The sequence below is a fragment of the Hylobates moloch genome, unplaced genomic scaffold (assembly GCF_009828535.3).
Source record: "Hylobates moloch isolate HMO894 unplaced genomic scaffold, HMol_V3 SCAFFOLD_13, whole genome shotgun sequence".
Classification (NCBI taxonomy): Eukaryota; Metazoa; Chordata; class Mammalia; order Primates; family Hylobatidae; genus Hylobates; species Hylobates moloch.
The window spans coordinates 69,255,640-69,276,103 of NW_026652288.1; positions in this window are offsets into that span (position 1 = coordinate 69,255,640).

Genomic DNA, 20,464 nt, shown 5'->3' on the forward strand with positions numbered 1-20,464 from the left:
TCATTTCACCACATTTCTTTTCCTTCTCCCCTAAGTTTTTAGAATGGAAAAACTTATGTCATGCTCAAGATTTTTATTTCTGTGTAAAACTCCCATGTTAACATGGCAACTGTAAGTCATAACAAAATTCCACAACGTGTCCAGTGAGATCTTCCACCAAAGTGATTACACGCACAGATAAGATCAAAATGTGCTATATACCATTTTAAACACCCGAGGATGTACATTCCGTGTTAGCATATGGAAATCCCCGTAAAGAAGACTTTAACTTTTTACAAGCATAATATTTTTTAGCACACTGTCTCCCAAACATTTCAATCATGGAAAGCTTTTTTTTTTTTTTGATGCACCTATTAACATTTTATAGAACTTTCGTCCTGTAGGACACATCTTGGGAAGTAACACTGACAAACACAGAGCAGCACTTCAATACCTAACAAAGCTCACGTATAAAGAACAAAGTACAGTCCTGGAAGCGCCAGCAGGCCTCTGCAGTAGCTACAAGAAAAATAGCTGGCACAAAGCAATGCACTTGAATCCATAAATGAGCTTCCCTCAGTTCTTCACCCACACAACTGTTTTCAAATTAAGGCTACAACTCAGGAGTTGAGGCTCACTGCTGGTGATGAAATATATCTCCCAGAGGTGTTCACAGAGGACAGCAAATGGCAGCATGCAGAAATCACAAGAGCATAGCATAGTGAGACTGTTTACGGATAGGACAAATAGTTCTATACACATCAGCAGACTTTGGGGGTATATTACATATTAAAAGTTGAAATAATTTATATTAATAATAATAACACTAATTTTTCCAGAGGAAGTCGTGTTCAATATATCACCTTTAAGTGGGTAATCTAGTGTGAAATACACTTCAGAAAGATTCCTTTTAAGACAGGGTCTTACTCTGTTGCCCAGGCTGGAATGCAGTGGTGCAACCATAGCTCACTGCAGCCTCAAACTCCAGGCTCTGGGCTCATGCAATCCTCCTGCCTCAGCCTCCCAAGTAGGTAGGACTACAGGCACGGACCACCACGCTTAGCTAGGTTTTTTGTTTGTGTGTTTTTTGTAGAGACACAGTCTCACTATGTTATCCAGACTGGTCTTGAACTCCTGGTCTGAATAATCCTCCTGCCTCAGCCTCCAGAAGTACTGGGATTACAGGTGTGAGCCACTACACCCAGACAGAAAGATTTCTATTAAAAAAATTAAATTTAAAAGTTTTAATACTTAAGAAAATTTATATTTAATAGTGCATCTTAATTTCAAATGATAAGATAAACTTTCTAAAAGCTATTCTAATGATAATCTTACCATGGGGAAAGAAACCATAGGAATCACACTAAATATGTTCAGATTTATACTCTGAATGAAATAAGTTTAGAATATACAGTTTTAAATAAATGAGTTAGAAAAAACTTTGAATTCATCTGTGATGCTAACCATGGGAATATTTTATCTTCTGATGTTATTACATTAATCTACATAAACAAGATGGTTTACCCAATAAGAAGTAACTCACCCCTTCCCTCATTTCCAATGAATTAGTTATAAAATATGGCTGCCAGATTCAGCATACAAAAATATATTATACCTAGTCTGAAATTCTCTGAAAGTAAATTTAACTGGTATTTTATCTTTATCTAGCAACCCTCACATAGATATAAAATATATTATGGATATAAGAAACTACAGGAAAATGGATCTTCAAGTTTATAGGGCACCCCTGGGGAAGATGGACAGTTACGTAGTTTGGTGTTTTAAAACAAAAATAAAGAAAATAGACTAAAATTGCCAATCTACCTTCTGTCATGGGATGAAGCAAGAAGGCCCTATCCAAATGCCATCCCCTCAGTCTTAGACTTCCCAGGCTTCAGAACTGTTAGCAATAAATGCCTGTTCATTATACATTACTCAGTCTCAAATATTCTGCTGTAGCAGCATAAAATGGACTAAGACAACAATCAACTTGGAAGAACATTCCCAGTTATGAAAATCCCTATCCTTGGATCCAATGTGGATAAAAGGCATTACTTTCTTCCTCATACAATAAATATGCTTCTGTCTGAGTGTGTGACTGCTCAGTTTATCCACCTAGGTGTATTGAAGTTGGGTGGAAACAGCTAGCTATTTCTATAAGCCTGGACATATGTTACAACTTAAGCTGAGTAAAATACCTCGGAGAAAACAAAATCACAGTGTCTGGAGTTCAGGTGAAAACAAGGGACCACAATGGATCACTGTGACTTCCTCAGTGCCAAGGTTAATGTCTAAGACTAGGGACTTAGATGTAGTAGTATTCTTGGAGAAATTACTTTATCTCTCATGCCTCAGCTTCCTCATCTGTAAAGTGGGTAGAATAATGGCTCTTACTTTAAAAAGTTGTCATGAAGATTTAGCAAGGGCTTACAACAGTGCACGTCCATAGTAGCCTTTGATAAATGTCACTCATTTTTACAGTAAAATTTTCCTGTCTTATTCTCTGTTCAACTTGGAGCTTTCCCAGAAAAGAAGGCAAATTGTCCAAAGCCAAAGCTACTTTCTGAAAGCAACTAGGTCAGTAGTAGCATTGGCCTCACTGAACTGTTTCTTACTCGCATGGCCTGAGGTCTTTAGTAGCTTCAGAAGAATCTTCACAAACGATGATGTCCAAAGACATTTAAAACCTTAGAAATGTGTAATTCAGTATCCTGACTAGATGGTGACTGGATACTTTATCAACCGGGTGTAATCTCATAGTCAAGAAAGACTTCCCAACTTAGTTGTCAAGTTAGAATGAGGAACAGAATTACCTGGTTAAAGGTTTCAGATTCTAACTTCCCTGAACTAGGTTACTGAGATACACAGCCCTCTCTGCAGGACACATATAAGTCAAAGGTGGCTGTCTTTGGATTGATCATGGACACTCTCCCGAACTCCTACTTGTTGCCCTACCCCAGTCCTCTCCCCTGGGCTGAGGTAGCTGAGTTAACTTGGCCCAGCTGAGTGTCAGAGAGAGGCTGCTTTTTTAATGCTGCTGCTTAATGCAAATTATTTAGGAAGGGTCTTACAAAATATCTATTATTACTTAATATTTAGTTGGTACCCGCTGGGGTTGAAGAAATTGTATGTATTGTGACCTTTATTCATTTCATATTCCTGAAAAGTCTTTCATTAAACATTGCCTGACAGTTTTTAAAAACTAATTCGGAGTAGCTGAATGAGTTAATGGAGATCCTACTATCCTTCTTACCCTTCCACATTCTCATTATTCTGCAGTCATAATTCCAAAATTGAGACTTCATCAATGGAGCATCTCTTTGATGCAGAAGGTCAAGCGTTCACCCATGCTATTTCCAGCACTCCATTATTCATTTGGACTGGCAGTTCTCTTAATTAACACCTTGTCTCTGTTTACTGCAAAAGTTCAGAGTTGGGAGCTAATGCCAAGAACATATGTAGTGTCTTTAATATGAATTTGCCACATTCAAAATGGAAATGATTTTATCTAAAACATCATCAGCTCATTAATGTTCAACAATGCACTGGAAAGTTGTTTTCTAATTACTAATTATTGATCACCCACATAATACTGGGCAGAATGAATTTATCATTTCTCATTGCCAATGATTTATATAGGGAAAAACGCAAGTAAACTAATACACATTCTTCACTGTGAAAATGAGAGGCTACAGAGGTAAGGTAGATGCTGGTATTGTTTGTAATTATAAGCCACCTAAACAAATATTCATGAAAGCATAAAAAGAATGCACATTTAACATATTTTTCACTTTAAGAAACACAATTGAATAATTATAGTATTTATATACACTACTTCCCTTAAGCCACAAATATAAAATTTGAATAATACATTATTAGAAAAAGGTGCAAATAGGAGCCTATGAGGAAACAATTGGAGAAGCACTTTCTCTTGTGCTGTTGGTTTCGGCCTCTGGGATAGTCACACCTCAGTGCAGCCCCTTTAACTCTACAGTATTCATAACATGCCACTTGTCTCAGAGACAAAAGCTATTAATGACTGTCTGATCCTCCTAATTAGCTTGACTGATAGGTGGGAGTCAGAGCAACATTAGCAGTCTGGCGAGGTTAGTTGCAGACTGACTTTAATTGTTTGGCTTATCACTTATTAATTACCATTAACTGCCTTTTCAGAGTGTTCTATGTCAAGAAAGTGGAACTTCATTAGCATAATTTGCCTGTATACACACTTTTTTTGTATTGTATTCTTATTTACCTATATCTAACACAACAGATTTTTAGATCCAGTGACAAGAGTGTAGCATTTGAGGACAATTTTACATTGAAGAGTAAATATATTAGTAGTTTGCAAAAAGTCCATTGGTAATATCAGGCCAAAGCAAAATGAAAAAAGTGTTAGAGAATAGCTTTTGCTTGGTTTTATGCAATAAAAGTTTTCTTATAAGAAATTCAAAGCACACTGTGTTTACAAACCTTGAAACAGATGAGAGGATATTCATCCTTTCACAGAAGCAAGGGAAAGCCTTTTGTGATTAAATTATTTTAATGATTTTTAATATTACTAAATCAAAAATTAATTTTGACTCTATAACTATTTGTAATAGTTGTCAAGAACTCTCCTTAACTGGAAAAGGAGCAAATCAACTATGTTTTTCTTTACTGATTAAAAGAAAAAAAATACCTAGAACAATATGATGATTGGAAAATTATCCTGAATTTTAAGTTAGTTCCTGTGAATTATTTGTAATTTGTCATCTAATGAGACACATTTCTGGCTCCTTGTAAGAGACTGAACATAAGATGCACAACTGCTAGATTACATATTAAAATAGAACTCTGGCCCATAACGTGCTGTAACCAGTCCAGGAAGCCAAACCACAACCTCTGTAGCACTTGGTCCAAAAATGGTCAGGACTTGATCAATAATTGACAGCTTCTTTAACTTTTGTCCCTGATTCCAACTTGCGATCAATGGGAGAAAGGCAAATATTGCTCCCCTAATCAATCTTATAGGATGCCCCATGAGTTAGTAGACCTCCAGCTTCCCCTGCCAACAGCCTCCATTAAGGGCAGACCTGAAGCCTTGCTTTTTTTCCCACCATAAAGCTTTTCCACTTCACTACCTGCCTTTGAGTTTCTGCCAAATGCAAATGATGGTGGCTGACTTCCTTGGTATAGCAAGCTTTAAATAAATAGCCTATGCCTATTGTCATTTCAGTGGTCTTCATTCATTTTCACACTTAGGAGTAGGCTGTGTTTTTCTAAGCCACATCCTTAAAATGTGTGACTCTTATTATCAATCTTTTTATATGACTCTTAGACAGCCTCCATAAGTCAATTATACCTTCCAGAAAAATGAGATCCAATTTTACCTATAGTTTGCCAAATATGAGAGTGATTTTTCACCCCAAAGTAATTAAAGCTATTATTTACAAAAGAAGACTCTTAGTTTACTGGGTATGATGCATTCAATACTTTTCTAAAATAGAGCCAAGGAATTATACTGCTTACGTCTGAAAGAAAGAGTAGAATTAAAAATAGTCTTTTCAGAGAAGTTTTACAAAGATAGAATCAAAAAGCTACAGGCACACTTAGAACAAAGGGGCTTTCATGTGCTTCATAGCTTTCTTAACCATGAATTGGGTCAAGTAGTGAGATGGATGTTAAGCCCACTTTCAACTCCTATGAAAGGGCATAAATTAAAAATAGATTATGCAAAATTTCTAATGAAAGATGAGTCTAACTTATAGGTACAATTGCCTTGAGGTCTGTTTTGGTAATTACTGTTATGCCAAGCAGTTACCATAGTAGCCACAATTACATGACATACCCACACTCATATTGAACCTAAAATTAAAAGACATAAAAATCACATTAACGGAAAAGAAACCTACTAAGGCCACAAAGGTCAAAGTTAAAGCCACCCATCAGCCTCAGGAGCTCCATGTTTCTACTTGGTTCTTTATTCAAATGAGCCACCAAGTATGTTAGCACAGAACAGTGTGCTCAAGGATAGTTCCCATCTAATCCATTAATATTCTAAACATACCTCTTAAGAGATCTCTGGGAACACAAGCACTCTCTTCTTTAAAAACCCATTTCAAACCAGGTTTCTTGGCACAAGAATACCACGCATTCCCCTTTGATTTTCTAAACAAATTGCCACAAAATTATTTTTAAATCTAATTTAGTTTAACATATTTTAACTATTTTATTTCTTTATTTGTCAAAAATCAAATGCTTTAAAATATTTTCAATACTGTAATCAATTACTATAAGCGTTATAAACATTTCAATTTTATAAACTTTCTTCTTTATTAAGAAAGACCCTAAAATGTGCAGCAAAACCCTTCTTCTTGGGGAAACATATTGATATCTAAGGCATCAATATTAATTCCCTGAAACTTCCTAGCCGGAGTATACTATGAACCATTTAGTCCACCATTATAATGAGGATTGCAGTGGAGGTCATTCTGAAGCTATCACAAGTTTATGGGAAGAACAAATTACTGTTAATTTAATTTCACCCCCATTTTTATATATTACTATCCTCACATTCCTTGCCATCAAAACTAAAATGAGTCAGTAGAGTATTGTAGTTACAAGTCCCAGACATCTATTTGACTCTTTGTGTTTCCTGATCTTATTTAAAAGAAAAAAAAATTTTACATAAAATTAATTTAGCATTTATTCGTTTTTCTTGGTCAAATTCTGGTAAGTCGAATGGAAAGTGTGGCAAAAAAGCAAGCAAACAAATAAAACCATCTCACAGCATAGTGAATTATTGGAAAATCACATGTTAATAAAGAATTTGCATTATCTCTTCTGTGTCCCTTCTCTAAAAGCTTTTGGAAAAGGTTTTTCACCAAAACAAGGGCATTAGCCAAGAAAAAGAAAAATATGGGATACAGGAAACAGGAGAGCCCACGAGAGACGTGAGGCAAAGGAAATCCCAGGGTCATTGTGAGGGAGACCCCAGGATGGCGCCTATGGCAAAGGTGCAGAAAGCAGTATAGGGATCTCAAAGAGAAACCTCTGGAGAAAAAAAAATTAATAGAATCTCTGAAGCAACTGAACATCTTGAGGGATGATTTACTCCAGGAGTTGCAAACTACATACAGCCCATGGGCCCAATCTACAATAGCAGAGTTGAATAGTTGTAAAAGAGACTGCAAGGCGTAAGGATTAAAAGCGTCAATGATTTATAGAATATTTTTAAGGAAAAGTTTGCCAAAAAGGTTTCAGAATGATTTGCAATAAGCACATTAGAAAATTAAGCAAAAGAAAATAAAGGATGGTAATTGACACCTTTGAAAACAAATAGCTGCATAGAAAAGGAAAAATAATAGTTTACTCCATGACTTCTCTGTGAATTGCATTGTACAGTTATAGTAATATAAGTGTTGAATATTCATCTAAGCAGAATCACAGTATTTGAGGAGGATGGTGAAGGCTAGGAGAGAAAAGAGAGATTCATCTTTGTCATAGATAATAGAAATTCCATAGGTAATGGCTAAAAACGAAAAATCAGAGAGTAACAATTAAAACCATGTTTAAACACATGACACCAAGAGAATCAACTAAAGCAGGTAAGTGTTGCCTCTAGTGAGGAAAAGAGAAAGAAAAAGAGTTGACACTGCTGTTTTGTTAACAAACTTTGTACAACTCTTTCACTCAAATTACGTGCATACATAATTCTGCAAAAGATAAAATTAAGACTTAAAATAAATTTGGCCTGGCATAATATAAAAACCACATATAAAATGTTAATAGTCATTTCAGAAAGTTTTCAGGCCTGGACAATGTACTGCCCATGTGCATTTAATTCTTCTACTGATCCATGGTTAGAACAATTATCCAAAATGACCAATTCATATAATCTTTGCACCTTAATGAAAAACATTTATTGTTATATAAGAACAGTTAAGTCCCACTGATTCCATGGGACCTTAAATATACAGTTAATCTTTGTATAACATGAGTTTGAATTGTGAGAGTCCACTTACAGGTTAACTTTTCAACCAAACGCAAATCAGAAATACAGTATTTGCAGGATGCAAAACCTGCATATACAAAGGGCCAACTTTCCCTATTGGCAGATTGGGTGAGGCTCACTGCAGAACTTGAGTATGCATGAATTTGGGTGTACTGGAGTGGTTCTGGAACCAATCCCCAGTGTATATGGAGGGATGACAGTAATAGATATTCTGAGAACTATTTCTCCAAGAAGTCTCATAAATAACTCTGGAAGTTATTTATTTATGGTGACAGTATAAGCTGATGTTTATTTCAGCTCCTCTGCCTACAAAATGAAAAAAAGAAAGAAAGAAAAAGGAGAGAAAAGAAAGACAAATATATCCTAAGATTATTATCCAGAAAAAAAGATAAATAAGAATTCTTTGGTGCTAGGTAACAGAAAATTTTAAAATACTATATGTAAAAAAAAAAACCATATAAGTTACAGACTAACAAAAGTATTTGCTGGAGCTATTCTCATTCTCCTCTGACATTTAATAGATTCATGCAATATTCTACCCAACTATCCTGAATGCCAAGCTATAACCAAAGCTTTCTTGTTCCTTGAATAGTGCTTTGCAATTTAGAATAGTTTTTTCTAATAATCACTGCAGCCATTTGGCTTATATTTAATGCTTTTAATTTTTACTTTGATACATAAATAAAATGTATGCTATTAAGTCTGCCTTCAAAACTAAAGACATTCCTACATATTATCACAGATACTACACAAAATTGAGTTTCTCTTTGTATGTGCATGTATAATTCAAAATTGAAAATACCATTGCATTTAATGTTCCTGATTCTCCTAGCAATAATTTGTCCTTTTCATACTACATCTAAGACTTGATTCATCAACTATGAGATCATTACTATTTGGGTGCTGGCATCCTAGAATATAAGAGTGATGGAATACAATGAGCCTTGTGTTGAGAAACTTTTACAAGCAGCAAAGAATGCATATAATATGAAAGAAGAGATGAGCTCATGCATAAGATGTATTAGTGTGAACTGAGGTATTGAAAATTGGTATGCCTTAAAGTCAAATAAAGATCTTAATCTTATTTGACTCTTTGAATCTAAGGACTATAAGATTGAATGATGTGGTTATAGTCATTTGAAGTCTAAATTTTCTAACTTTTAATACCTTTTGTTCAAAGTGACTCTGTAATCGAAAGAAAACACAGAAGAATCAGTCAAGTTTTTGAAGATATATTTGGTACTATTTTCAGTGGATTTTTAAACTGTGCCTACATAATATCAGAACATCAGGATGAAAATTAAATTCAGTCAACCAGAAAGTTTTGAACACAAACCAAAAATACAGATGAAGGATAACAAAGTATAAATCCTAAAGCTTCATGGAAAATTTATTTTTGCTTTATTTCTTGTATTAGCAAACCCTTCTGATTCCTTAGGCTTTCATCTAATACCATGCCACTGAATCATTTTACTCTGTACTCTCTCTTTCTTTGGGACCTCAAATTTTCTGAGAGATTACATCCCTGCTTATCCTTGAAAAGTTTTACAAAAAAAAACTTACTGTTTTCTCTTTTTAATCTGTCGTTCTACTCCCCAAAGTTGGTTTTATTGCTAAAAATCTCTATTTTCCTCATATCTTCCCGGCTGCCTTCCCACTCAAAGGAAACACAATTTTCCTTCTCTGACTTTAGATTAGGAAAGGAAAACTACCCAAAATAACTTAAATAATTTAAACCAACCAGCATCCTCTTTTAAGCAGAGTTTTTTATGACTCAACACGAGTCACCTAACTTGATCCTGATTTTGGAATTCCTACAATTTCAGCCATTTCAACGGAATCATCTAATGTTAAGCTTTGTCTTATGGTCTCATGGTCTGCTTTTCTTGGAGAGGTGTCTCTGTTCTCTGTCTTTTGAGTTCTTTATCTGGTTTTCAACCCACTGCTTTATTTATTTGCCCTGGCTCCTGTGTGGTCCTTGATTCCTCACTGGTCACCAACATTTTTCATTCATTAAATTTTTTATTCAACAAATATTTATTGCTGACCTTGTCTGAGCAAGGCACTGTGCCACGTACAGCAAGGAATTTTTTTGTTTGTTTGTTTGTTTGTTTTTTGAGATGGAGTCTCTCTTATCGCCCAGGCTGGAGTGCAGTGGCTCTATCTCGGCTCACTGCAAGCTCCGCCTCCCGGGTTCACGCCATTCTCCTGCCTCAGCCTCCTGAGTAGCTGGGACTATAGGCGCCCGGCCCCATGGCCGGCTAATTTTTTGTATTTTTAGTAGAGACGGGGTTTCACCATGTTAGCCAGGATGGTCTCCATCTCCTGATCTCGTGATCTGCCTGCCTTGGCCTCCCGAAGTGCTGGGATTACAGGCGTGAGCCACCGCACCTGGCCCCTACAGTGAGGAATTTTAAAAAGTCAAACATTATAATAAAGCCTGCACACAAGAGGCTAAAATAAAAAAGACACATGAGCCTACCATAGGAGAGTTTTGGAAAATAGTGTGAATTCTGATGAAAGGGATTACTGGGACAAGAGGTTGGGACATGGAATGAGAAAAAGGACAAGGTTGGGACATGGAATGAAAACAACTTTCATGGAAAAAATAAACATGGATAGAATTTGAAAATCTAAGATATGTGCACACTTTGGGGGGCTGTAGGCAGGTGGTACATAGGGTGATTCAAAAAGGGAAGAATTTCAGGCAGAGGAAACATGAGTTGTATCAGGCATAGAAACCTGGAACAAAATATTTATGTTTGCTCAGAACTCAGTCTGAAGGAAAGGAAGAGCAGTAAAAATGAGAGTAACCACTTCCAGTTCACTTTACTCCCAGTTTTCTTGGTACAAAAGAGTGAATAAGATCTTTATCTGCATAAGAATCAAGGACTTTTGTCATGTGAAATATGAATGAGGAGTATTACTTGGCTAGCACTTTAGAGAGCATTTGTAATCTATATGATATTAATCAGGAAGTGATGAAACCGCAATGCCCTTTTCTACATTTGCCTGGAAGTGCTCAATGGTGTAACACAAGCAAGAGCCATGAGGATGCTTCACAAATGAAGGATCCATTTTCAGTTGACTGCAAATAAGAGGAGATTCTTTCAGCTTAAAGGACTTTCAAGCCCTTTCTATCAATTTGCCCAATAAGAATATTTCCCTGAAGTAGTGATGGTTATGTTGAGATGTAGTCGATGACCAAGAGCTAGTGAAAGGGGTAAGTGTGACACAGATGTTGCAAGGAGAGGGCACAACACACACAAAGGCTTAGTGGTGGAAGGGAGAAGGGTACTTTCAAGGAACTGAAAGTCTGTAGCAACACAGAAGGAGGGAGGGGCAGAGTGTAGCAAGGTGAAACAGGAGATCGCTAAAGGGCCTTGACCGGGTATACAGCTTCTGGTCAATACCCAAAGAGCAAGGAGAAGCCATATAAAAGTTGTAAACAAGAGAGTGACATAATCAGAGTTTAACTTCTTTTTTTGTTATTATACTTTAAGTTCTAGGGTACATGTGCACAACGTGCCCGTTTGTTACGTATGTATACATGTGCCATGTTGGTGTGCTGCACCCATTAACTCGTCATTTACATTAGGTACATCTCGTAATGCTATCCCTCCCCCCTCTCCCCACACCACAACAGGCCCTGGTGTGTGATGTTCCCCTTCCTGTGTCCAAGTGTTCTCATTGTTCAATTCCCACCTATGAGTGGTAACATGAGGTGTTTGGTTTTTTTGTCCTTGAGATAGTTTGCTGAGAATGATGGTTTCCAGCTTCATCCATGTCCCTACAAAGGACATGAACTCATCCTTTTTTATGGCTGCATAGTATTCCATGGTGCATATGTACCACATTTTCTTAATCCAGTCTATCAGAGTTTAACTTCTTAAAGACTATTCTGGATATTGTGGAGCAGTGATTGGAGTAGAGCAAGAGTGGACACGAGATCAGTTAGAAGCTATAACAGTAATCTAGCAGATAGATGGCAGTGCTTAGGCTAGAATATTTGTGGTGAGAGAAATAAAAGAAAGTAGATGGAATCAAGAAATATTTGGAAGACAAAACTAACTGCATTCAGAAGCTGATAAAAAATAAAAGTAAAAAGGAAGAGAATTTATCAGAATTATTCCCACATTTCTATTTGCAGAATTTGATAGATGGTAGACTCATTAATAAGAGTTATGTAATAAAGAAAGTCAGATTTGAAGGGAAAGATAAGTTTATTCGTGGATATAAGGTTAAAGTATTCTTGGGACATCAGGAGTAGTATACAGAGTCTCTCATCCCCTGCAGCTACAGTAGAATAATCTGAAGGTTGGGCGCACGATTAATTACAACAACAGAGAAAGTGCAGAGTAAGTTGAATTCTCCACCCCCTCAGGTATGCTGTACCAAGGTCAGGGCCATTTTTGAAAAAGAGTGGGATCAGGAGACTTGGGATAAAGACATCTGGGCAAGTGTACTGGAGACTTATTAATCATTAAAGTCCCTGAGTCCTCTGGACCTGGAGAATTGGATAATTTGTTTCTATTTAAGGCTAGCAATGCCTCCTTTGTTGAAGACGATGCAAGGTCTCTGCCATGAAAGATGCATTGGTCAGGGTTCCATCAGAGAAATTAGACCAGTAGGAAATATACATTAAGAGATTTATTGCAAGAAATTAGTTTAAGCAATTGTGACAGCTGGCTAGGCAAGTCTAAAATGTACAGGGCAGGCTATCAGGAATGGCAAATTGGAACTTTCAGGCAATACTGAAACTTCAGTCCACAGGTGAAATTTCTTCTGGGAAGCCTCAGTTCAGCTCTTACAGCCTTTCAACTCATTGAATCATACTCACCCAGATTGTGTAGGGTCATTTTCCTTGCTGGTTATAGACTTTCATCACAACTGCAAAATACCTTGACAGCACCACTTTGATGAGAAATTGCTTTAATAACTGTTGATTATAGTCTAGCTAAGTTGGCACATAAAACCGACCATCATACATGATATCATGTGTGCCCATCAAGATTTAGCTGCACCTCGCCTCCTGGTCTCCAGGCCAATGACTAGGGCTAATTCACAGTATAACCAGCAGGGAAGGTGTTGTAAAGAATAAAAGGGATTATACAAATATAGGGCTCTAGTATCTTCTCCAGGACATGAACTGGCAAGAATCAGGAGAGTGTATATAGGATCCTGAAAGTGCTGTATGAAAATGGGGGTGAGAGAACAGAATATGAACTTGGATAAGGGAGAGTATATCAATATTGGATCAACCCTCTCTTGTAAAACAAAATTTAATATGCTGGCAATCACCTCAAGAGATGGTGATAAAACAGTGAAGTAGTAATGCTAGCACTGCCATAGCAGTCAGTGGTAGGAAAGGCTAAAAGGAGCAGAGAAGCGGCCATACCAGAATGAATGTAGTATTTAATCTAGAAAATTCATTAGCTGACTATGATCCATGTGAGGGCCAAGAGGACACTGGATTTACCAAAGCAATAAGAGCATGCTGGTGAGAGCAGTATTAACATGATTGAGAAGCTCAGCGATGGTTGTCTTATGGATCCCAGGGCTGAAGGTAGGAGGTGCTGTTACAAAAACCAATGATGATAGGACCCCAGAGTAACAAAGGCTTGGTGTCAGAAACAGGTGCAATTTTTGGAAGAAATGAGAAGGTCAGAGTCATCCAGGGATCCTGACCTGCAGAGATCTACAGAAATGTTTAATAGAATGTGGTGTTCTAGGATAAAAATAGGTGGAAAACCAGAAAAATATTGTTGAGTTTTTATAACCAAAAGAAATTGAATATGATAATTGGAAGGTTGAGGGCAAATGACCCCCCAAAAAATATTGATGACTTACCCAGTTTCCAAACCTAAGGCAGATCTTAGGCTTGAAACACATTAACTAAAAAAGGGTTTGGATTCTCATGGGAAAGAACCATTTAATTCTATAGCAATAACATCAGGTAAGGATTCTCCTTAGTTCTCCAAAGGGACCTATGGTCATTTATTTGGGTAAACACATACCAGGTAATAGTCAGAACTTTTGAGAATGTTGGTAAGAGTCTGAATTGCTGTGGATATCTAACAACCTAAAGTATTATCTTGACACTCATATTAGAGTGAGGGGTACATGGGATTAGAGTAGGTCATCTCTATTCATGATCATTTCCCTACTATGTGAATGAAAGATCAAATTGGACACATTTTGTAATTGGCAGTAACCCTATGTTGATTCAGTGACATGTGATATAAGAGCTCTCAGAGTTGCCAAGACCATGTGTAAACTCCTGGAATTGATTTCCTATCCAAAACCAAGATTGCAAATTTTAAAAAACAATATCACAGTGAGTAATGACAGATTAACCTCACTATTAAAAATTAAAATATGCAGAGTGGTGGTCCTATCTGTTATTTTGGGATAGATCTTCAACTCCAAACCCACCCACCTTTACCTTGTTTTGTGATGCTGGGGCTGGTTCTCTGAAAACCAAATATTGGGCTTGTCATCTGGCTGCATGATTTCCTATGTATCAAGGACACTAGAAGAGTCTGCAAGGCTGTTTGCTTTCTGTAGGCTGGCTTGCTTGCTTTCTCTCTCTCTCTCTCTTTCCCTTTTTTTTTTTTTTTGTCTTGCTCTGTCACCCAGGCTGGAGTGCAGTGGTGCAATATTGGCTCACTGCAAAGTCTGCCTCCCAGGTTTAAGTGATTCTCTTCCCTCAGCCTCCCAAAGTGCTGGGATTACAGGCATGAGCCACACACCCTGGCCTCTGTGGGCTTTCTTTATCACATGTTAACACCCACCAGAGAACCATGGAAGAGGCACTAAACAACCAGGTAAACAGAATGAGTCAGCTAATTGATGTCAGCCAGCATCTGTTATTGCTGGCATAATCACTCGTGAGTGCCATGTCCATGGTAACAGGGATAGAGACTCTACATGGATCCAACAGTATGAGCTTCAACTTACTAAGGATAATCTGGCTTCTTCTATGGAATGGTCAACTTGCCAGCAGCAGAAATAAACACTGAGTTCGCAATATAGTATCACTCCTTAAGCACTTGGTGAAAAGGTAATTTGGACTCCATCTATTCTCAAAGGAGCAGAAACTTATCTCAACTAGACTTGTCACAACTTTGGGTATTGGTTTACCTTTTCTGCCCACAGGGCTTTAGGCAACATTACTGTCTGAGAGCCTACAGAGTACTGCTCAATTGACAATAAATACCATATAACATCACCTCAAACAAAGAGACTCACTTTATAGAAAAAGAGGTGTGGCAATGACTATGGCATGCACTAAGCCTATACCACACCATACCAACTAGTAGCTTCCAGCCTGATAGAACAACAAGACAATCTTTCCAAGGTACAGCTAAAGCACCAAATGGAGGTGAGACCCTAAAAGGATGGGACACCATCTACCAGGATTAATTATATATCCTATACAATGAACATTATATGGTGCTGTGTTTCTAGTAGGTAGAGTATATGGGACCAGCAGCAAAGGGGTGAAAGTAGGAATGGCCTCACTTACCATCCCTCCTAGTGACTCAGTTGGGAATTTTCTACAAGTTTAGACATTACGGGTCTGGAGACCCTAATTCCCAAAGAGGAAATTCTTTCATGAGAAGACACAGCAGGACTTCCACTTAACTTTGAGTTATGGCTACTAAGTTCAGGTCCATTGTACCAAGAGACCAAAAGTAAGGAAAGGAGTTATCACATGACAAGGGTAATTGACCTTGATCAGAAGGAAGTGGGGCTACCGCTACACAATGTGGATAGGGAAGAGTGTTACTGGCACCCAAGTGATCCACTGGGACATCTCTTGGTACTTTTCTGCCCAAATGTAAATGGACTGGGCAATTGGACAAGTCCAGCAACCATAGCCTGAGAGGGACATGGTGACTTTGGGTCACCATGAGGGAATGGGTATAAAATCAGTTGTGGCCTCAAGACTAGATATAACAGCTGGAGCTCTAGTTCTTCCTATTAACATTCATTGTGTAAGATTTCCCAAGAAATGAGACCAATAAGAAGCTTGGGGCAAATACTCCTCAGTGTGGTGAACTTACCACAAATGGATCTGAGCAGGCCAATGGATATATTCACCCATGCCATCTTTCTAAAAGAGGAACTCATTTCCCCAGGTGACTGATGGGTTTGTTAGTTGCTGAGGCCTCACAGTTGTATTTCTCTCCTGGAAGTGCCAAAGGGAACCTCCTTATCCAAGGTTTCTCCCCTTCTATTTTAATGCTGGTTAATACAATTATAGACAAAGGACCTACCCTCTTACATCAATTCAGAAAAGCTCTGATGAACCATGCCAATTCCAGAGTTCCCATTAGATCTGGTAAGTCCTCTGTTACAAATGCATCAGTTTGGCAAGCTCTCCTTTTCAATCCTGCCTCCCCAAATTCTTTATAGTCTCTTCTGAAAGTACTGTCCATAAACTTCCTACATACAAACCTCTTTCTAAAATCTGTTTCCAGAAAACCCAATCTGAGATTAAGGTTATTCCCAAAAGTCAAAGCTGTATGCAGAGTGGGTACTGATGCCAGTTTGGAATGTATTGAGGAGTAGGTGGGAGAGGAGGAAATGAAATAAAATTTGGTTAAATAAAGAGAAAGAATTAGAGCAGTAGTGCTAGTTTCTCAATGCCCTCATTTATAAAATGGATATTAATAATAGTACTATACTTCAAAGATATTTTATCCTTTTGTTACAGATTGAGAGGACAATGTTGCTATACACCACAGGGTATATTTTTATTAATCATCATTTTACCAATTAGGAAATTGAGGTACAGAAAAATTATGACTTGCTCAAAACTTTAGACATATTAAGGAGTAGAACCAGGATACAAACTCAGGCAAACCTGACTGTAAAGTCTGTGTACGGATCTACCATTTTCTACTGCTTCTTCAGAAGACAAGAGGGATTGAGGCAGGGGTGGGCTAGAGCTGGGTTGTATTAGATGCAAAGCCTATGTGCTCATCTCTTTCCATGCATAGTGTGTTGACGTCGTATTAGTAGCTTAAAATCAGTCATGGTGGTAAGTTTTACACTACAGAAATCAGCAAATGCTGCAAATCAGGATTTCTTTTTTCAGAAGGCTATTTGTTAAACATTAGCAAAAGACTATTGGATTGGTCTTAAAGGGAGGGACACCATCTCCACTGTGATAAGAAGGAACAAAGAAAAGATGAATACAGACTCACAAAAATAAGCAGGGTCAGTGGTGGGAAATCAAGGTGATTTCCATTTTCTCCATGTGGAATCTGGTGGCAAGACCATCTATTAAGAGTTGGGGGACAGGTGTGGTATCAAATGATTGTGGGGAAGATCATTATCACTTAGTATAATTCCCACAATAATAAGGATGAATTAAATTATAGCTATTATTATCAAATATGCCATTGACCATTTATAATCTGACCATAATTACAAAACAGCATACAATTCTCATTACAGGGTGTGGATTTAATTATTCTTAATAAATCTTTTTGCTTTACGAGTCCAGAATTGAAGAACTCCTTCAACTATTACTGAATATAAATTTCTTAACCAAATGAATTCTATTTATTAGATTTAAGAATTTTGTGCCTCGAATGACAAAACAATACAGTATGTACAGCCTCCTTTGAAATTTGATCAAAGCTTGTTTTGTCACGTGCCCTATAAAAGTTACTTTCTCATATTTCATCTCAATGACTCTGAGAAATGTGTATGTTTGTGTCATTTTCATTGTCCAGTATCTTTCTTTTTAATAATTAACATTAAGATTGTTTACATGAGAGAGATTATTTGCATTTTACAGCGTGCTGAAAAGGAAACAGAAAAGAAGGAAAGAGAAGGAAAGCCTGTAACTCTGTGACAAGCATATTTGGGGAGAAAAGAAGCCCCAGGGCAGACTTAAGAATGAATGAAGCTGAAATTTAATCCCTGGGATCTGTGGGACATTGGAAAGGGCAAAGAGATGCCACAAGCTGACTGAGAAGTGATCTGGGGGGCTCAGCAGGCAGCAGACAAAGAATGGAGCCTTCTGAGAGCTGAAATGGTGCATCACCTGCATAAGCACCTGTTCCAGATCACCAGCTTTAACATGCACTGGCATATGTCAATCTCACTTTGGTTTTCAGGGCTTTGAAATAAAAAATATGACATATAGGGCTTTTCAGAAGGAGTAAAATGAAAACAAAAAGTTGCTAATCTATTGTGTCACCCATAATCACTTTATAAAAGAACTCAGTGTTTAAAAGTTATGTTAGACACATTTGGATGAAAAATATTTTTACTTAAGTATGCCATTTCTAGTAATTTTGTGGGGGAAGAGCAATAATTCCTAGGAAAGGAAAATCTTTATGCAGTTTTTCATCCTGTAATACTTTATCCATGCATCCTATAACCTTGTAAGCTAAGAAGATCTTATTTTATCACAAAATAATGACTTAGCATTAGCTTCGTAATTGTTATTCAGAGTAGAATTTAACACTAAGGAGAAAAAAAAATAAGCTCTGTCATCATAGGGCTAAATTATTTCTAATGTCCCTTACAGCAGTAAGTGTAGAACATAGCTGAGGGCTTAAAATTCTTTCATCAGAGAACACAATTATTTTATGAAAAGGAGTCTATATGTCAATGATTTTAGTTGTTGTTTTTATGGTTTGTTAAATAATTAGTCTGATTCAAAACTAGGACATATTCTGAAAAGTCAGCTTCTTATCCCCATGTGATTACTGCTGTATTGTACACTGCTCACAATACTGAGTTTACAAACATTTGCTGGTGTAATGATGCAGCAAAATCCAGGGCATGGGTTTGGTGGAAAGAAATGTCAAGTATGTTAGTGAGATCAAGAGATGAGAGAGAACTAAAAGAAAACAATCCTGTGGGACCAATGATAGAAATTTATCCAGACAACTGTTGGATCAGGTCAGAATATTTCTGAATATTTATTTCAGCCGGTAACACCTTACATTCACCTTTTATTCAGCTCCTCTTCAGTATAATTGTATTCACTCATTCAGTAAGCATTTACCCTACTTAGTGCCAGTTACAAGTACGCTGGGCTCTGCAGCTGCAGCACACAAATGGGAGAAATGGTGACATAAAGAGATAACTACAGTGCAATATAGAAACAGTGTTTCATTTCAATACAATTCAGCTCAGATCAAATATAGCAGCTTGAGGTCAAAGAACTAGCCTTGATGTGTTCCATCATTGCATCTGGAAAAGGGGATAAATACACATAGTTGCCCATCCCGTTGAGCTCAAATGCATGACTTCTAAGTCTTCCTCCATAATAATAACAGGCAGTGTATGGTTTGATGCTTAATGTTACCAGTAATGTAGCCAAAAAGGTATGGAAAAGGGCAGAATTAATTTGACCTGATGAAATCATGCAGCCCAGAAAAGTAAACTAGCCATGGGCAGAGAGAATGCTGGTCAGGAGTATGTGGGCAAAACTAGAGATACTGAGATGCACATGGCTTTTTTGTGTAACCAATTGATTTGTTGTGCTGGTTCCCTCCTCCCCATTTTTCCCTCTCCTTGTATTCTCTTCTCGTCTCTATATGAACTCATATGATCTTGGTAAGGGATAGGCAGAGTAAACTTGCATCGCTTAGTCTTTGCTCTGGATTGCTTCCAGCTAACTCCCTGTGTAACCCCTCCAACCTGGGTCATCAGGAAAAGAACTCAGTTTTCACAACATAAGCACTGAATAATCCAGCTGCTAAGATTTGCCCTCATGGGATGTAAGACGTACCATTTTTGAGCTAACTTTAGTCAATCAACTGATCGACCCAACATACACACAATCTGTTGATATTCTATAAGTCAAAATTAATAAACTGTTCTCCAAACTCACCCCCATTGTACCTTTGAACTTCTCACCTCAAGTTACTTTTCCATGTTACTCCTAACTACAGCCTTGCATAAGCCTCTACCATTCTATCCATTCTTACTGCTTTTCTTCTCACCCTGACCACCATGGTATTCCTGCCTCCCTATGTTTATTTAGAAGTGAAGTATGACTCAGTAAACCTTCTAGATACTTTCATGCCAAGCTGAGCGCCACCTTATCAGGGGGAGTTCACCTTGATGATCCCTAGAGCTATTATGCTCTTCCATAGCTTACTGGGTGGAGAGAACAGGCTTCGCCTGGTTTCACAGCCTGACTTTCCCTTCCATAGCTTACTGGGTAGAGAGAACAGGCTTCGCCTGGTTTCACAGCCTGACTTTCTCTTCCATAGCTTACTGGGTGGAGAGGACAGGCTTCACCTGGTTTCACAGCCTGACTTGGACACTGACTACGTGACCTTGGGAAAGTTGTCCACCACCTTGTGGGCCGATGGCCCACCCAGGAGCACCACGGAGCCAAATGAACCCCAAACCACATCACAGGAAACCAGGTGTCTCCCACGGATCTTTGCAATCTGCAGATCAGGAGATCCTCTCGTGAGTCCATATCATCAGGACCTTGAGTCTGAT